At 36.1% G+C, this 4,472-nt stretch overlaps 1 pseudogene; it reads left to right on the top strand.

Annotated features, from left to right (window-relative positions):
* The window catches only part of LOC102865395, a 9,529-nt pseudogene extending 6,807 nt beyond the window's left edge, over positions 1–2,722 (top strand).
* The last annotated feature ends 1,750 nt before the right edge of the window (positions 2,723–4,472 follow it).

The raw sequence follows: 4,472 nt of genomic DNA, 5'->3' as shown, positions 1-4,472 counted from the left end.
CTGGATGATACCCTTGATATCCTCCCACAACTCATCTGGCCTTCACTCATTAGTGTTCAAAGCGTAAACCTGTTCCTGAGATGGTTCTGAAATTCAGGTGGGATAGACTCAAAGTCATATTTTGGCTGCTTGGATTTTCAGAACCATCTCTCAGGAAACACTACATGGTTCAAAATAAAAAAAAAAAAAATCAGCGATGAGTCCTATCTCCATATCTTTTCAGTCTATATGCAGAACAGTTCTTTCAGGAGGCCGGGCTTAGGAAGAGGAATATAACTTAAGAATTGGAGGAAGACTCATCCACAACCTACGTTATGCAGATGACACAACCTTGCTTGCTGAAACTTTGGAGGACCTGGAAGTGCTGTCTGGAGGACTGTAGTCTTCAATATGAATTGAAGCTCAGCATCAAGAAGACAAAGATTCTCACCATTGGGACAATTAGTAGCACCATGATAGATGGGGAAGATATTGAGGTTGTTAACAATTACAGCTTGCTTGGCTCCACTATCAACACTCTTGGCACAGCAGTCAGAAAATCAAAAGATTAATTACACTAGGAAAAGCTCCAGAGTACTGAAGTGCAAACATGTCAGTCTAGAGACAAAGGGTGTGCCTGATCCAGGCCATGGCCTTCACAATTACTTGCTGTGCATCAGATAGCTGGACCGTGCCTTTGGCTGTGGTGCTGGAGAAGAGTCTTGAACATACCATGGTCTACCAGTGAAACAAATAGGTCTATCTTGGAGAAGATGCAACCAAGTTTCTCCTTGGAGGCTAGGATTTTAAAGCTCTGTCTCACATATTTTGGGCATATGGCCAGGATAGATTGATCTTTGGAGAAGGACATCATGCTTGGAAGGTGGAGAGACAGTAGGAGAGGAAGACCCCAGAAGAGATGGATTGATACAGTAACTGGGGCAATGGGGTAGGTGTGTTGGAGTCAGTGAGACTAACTCAGGACAGGACAGGCTTCAGAGCTGTTGTACATGGAGTCGCTATGAGTCACAGGTGACTGGACAGCATATAACAGCAACATAGTAAGATGAAGTGTGTTTGTCATAGCATCAAGTTAAATTGTATAAGCATTGAAAGCTCATTGCTAAATTTTTTTATGTCAGTTTATTGTGTACTTAAAACATTTTGATGATAATAAATTATTTTCTGAGAATAGCTCTGGTAGTACAGTGGTTAAGCACTTGGGTACCAGCTGAAAACTTAGAAGCCACCGTTTGAACTCACCAGCGGCTCCATGGGAGTAAAGATCTTGTTCTCCTGTAGAAATTGTAGTCTAGGAAGATGTGTAAAGCAGTTTGGTCCCCTGGGGTCACTGTGAATCAGGATCAACTTGATAACATGATGACAAGGAAATTACTATCTTAAGTAACAGAAAAACAAAAGTTTTGTCTCCATAATAGAACAAGAAAGTTAAATACTAAATTTATTAAAACTGGAAGAATTTTTACCTTCTATAAGAAAATTATTAATAGCTCAGCTCAACATAAAATTAAATAAATATAGTTGTTAATAGCTCAGCTAACAATATCTGTAACAAAGCTAGGAAAAGGAAGTTGCTTCAAAACTTTTTCCTTCTTACTTTTAGTCTTTATGGTAAATAATCATGTGTTTCTTGCTCAGTGCTGCTGAGTCAGTTTCGATTCATGGAAACCCTCCATAGAGTTTCCAAGGCTGTAAAATACAATGAGAGAAGACAATTGATCTTTCTCTCTCAGAGCCACCAATGGATTGCAGTCACCAGAGACACACAGACTTTGGCTTAGCAACACAACATACTACTGACTTCACCACCAGAGCTCCCTAAACTTTGGGCTTAGAACAATGGTTTTCAACCTTGACTGCACCTTGAAATTATGTTCCTACTCCCAGATGTAATTAGTCTGAGATCTTCCCTGGACCCTGATAATTTCAAATGCCCCAAAAGATTCTAATGTACAACCAAGATTGAAACGAACTACTTTAGAAGGTGTTTGATATCCTAAGGGAAAAACTAATTTTTTTTTCTTCTGAGTTGTATCCCTTTTTCAACAATAGTTTTGCATAATAAGGAGAAAATCTTAAGTAAAGTTGGATTAAGGAGCAATAGAGTTATGATTATATGATTAAGTCCTATTGTTTCCTTTATATTGAAAGATCATTTCCTTATTTTTTAATCCTCCCATCATTAATTTCTAATTTTTATATAATATCATTAAGCTGTTTTTACCTGGTTTTATCTAAAAGCCTGTGACTGTCCCATTTTTTGCCTATTTAATTCTTGTTTCTATTTTCATTTCAGTGCTTTGCTCTCCTGGTGTCAACTTCACGATAATAACTCAGCCCTTATCGGTAAAATAAGTAATATTTTGGATGCAGTTGGCCAATGTGAAGAGTATGTGCTCAGACATCTGAAATCAATCACTGCACAACCCCATGTTGTAGATTTACTGGGCTCCATTCAGGATATGGACCTTTGTCATGTAGTTCCATCTGAGGAAAAGATTCATGAAGGTAAAGAAGAAAGAGACTGTGAAAATAATGCTGAGTTTAACAAAAACTGCAGCCAGGATGTTAGTGGGATAGATTGTTCCTATTTAGACTATTGTAGAACACAGCAGTGTACACATTCTGAAAGTCCAAGCCTCACTTGGATTTTAGAACAGACAGTTTAGTCAAACAACTGGGAGTATCAGTGGATATATTACAGCACCTCAAGCAATTTTAAAAGTTAAAATTTTAAAAACTTTTCTGCATCAAGAGTACTTAAGAACACTTCTTAGTGTGTTTTCAACTTTTATAACCAAAATATGTACACATTTCTACATTAAATACTTGAACTGTTAGGATTATCCTTTATGAAAATTTGAAATGTCTTCAAACTTAACACTAATAATTATAATACAAGCCTTTCTTCTACATTGATGCAGCATTCTGCCTTTTCTTTATCTTCTAAACTAACAGTGTAACCATATAATAGTCAGGGTTGCTTTATTTTAGAATTTTAGTGGGAAAAAATAAAGTCTCTAAAACTAATATTCACGTAGATTAATAGAAATTGCACTTGTCTGTCATTTTCAAATTTCTGGCCAAAATCAAACCTTTTCAGACTAAATGCAAAATGAGTAGGAATCAAATATATTTGGTAAGGACCCACACCTACTTTCTGCTGCTCTTACTATCAAGATAATCCTAGTCAGACCAAAACTACTGATTAACCTGTACATAAACAGATATAAATGTATAGCTATGTAGATGCCTAGAAATTAATAAACTAGAAGCTTGAGAATCTAATAAATGGTTTATGCTGATTCATGATAAAGTATTAAAAGCTTGTGTTGGTTTCATTAATTAAAAGTACATTTGGTTATGTGAATAATACAGAAAATACATTTCATTCTCAAGTCCAAAGAAAAGTAGCTATTTCAGTTTTCCAAGTATTAAGATATTAGTAATGTTAACTTATAATATACTAGATTATTTCTGTTGTCATTTTGCTTTATATTCAAAAGGCTATGTCCCTGAAACCACTGACATTTGTATTATGCTAAGAAATAAAATATCTTTAGTCTAACACTGGCAAAATTAGATTAGAACATTGTACTCCAGAGCCTACACAAGTCAGAATCAGGAAAGGATTCCTCATCACTTTTTCACCTAAATCATAAAAACTTATGTGAGGTGCCAGCTTCAGAGAGACCTAATAAATGTCCCTCTTTTGCTGTCTTAACTGCTGTTTCATCATTCTAGAACTGATCAAAAGAAAGAACATACTGAAATAGAGAATCTGGCAAAATGTGTCATTCAAGGAATTAAGAAATTATTAACTGTGACCTTATAACTCTCTTCAAAGTTTAAAAAGCTTTATACTAAAAGCAATACGTTTAAAACTAGAAGGCCTTAAAATATCTTTTGTTGTTGTTATGTGGTGTTGAGTTGAAACTGACTCTTAGCTGACCCTTCAGTGGGTTTTCAGAGATGGTAAATCTTACAAGAGGAAATTGCCCATCTTCCTCCTAAGGAGCAACTGGTGGATTTGAACCTCTTACCTTTGGTTTGGCCGCACAGTTTTTACTAGGCCAGCAAAACCCTTAAAATGTTTTAGGACTAACTAAAACATGGTTTGTCTCACATACTTGGGCCTATTGTCAGGTGGGGCCTTGGACAAGGACATCACCCTTGGAAAGGTACAAGGTCAGCACAAGAGGGGAAGACAATATGAGATAGATTGAGACAGTGACTGTGGCAGTAGGGTCAGATATGTCAGAGACGGTGATGTTGGCTTAGGATAGAGGAGAGTTCAGAGCCATTGTTCATAAGGTTGCTATGAGTCATAACCACTTCTATAGCACATGAAAACAATAGAACATTCTGAAAATAACCAATTTTTACTTTTTATTAAAAAATTGTAAGTTGCATTTTCCTGCATGTCACAAGACATATTTCAGAAATCTATTAATTTTTCTTATATTGTATGA

Source organism: Elephantulus edwardii, unplaced genomic scaffold, assembly GCF_000299155.1.
Source record: "Elephantulus edwardii isolate Elephantulus edwardi_28Jun2011 unplaced genomic scaffold, EleEdw1.0 scaffold00059, whole genome shotgun sequence".
NCBI classification, from domain to species: domain Eukaryota; kingdom Metazoa; phylum Chordata; class Mammalia; order Macroscelidea; family Macroscelididae; genus Elephantulus; species Elephantulus edwardii.
Note: the sequence above shows the minus strand (reverse complement) of the source record. Positions and strands in the feature narration are given on the sequence as shown.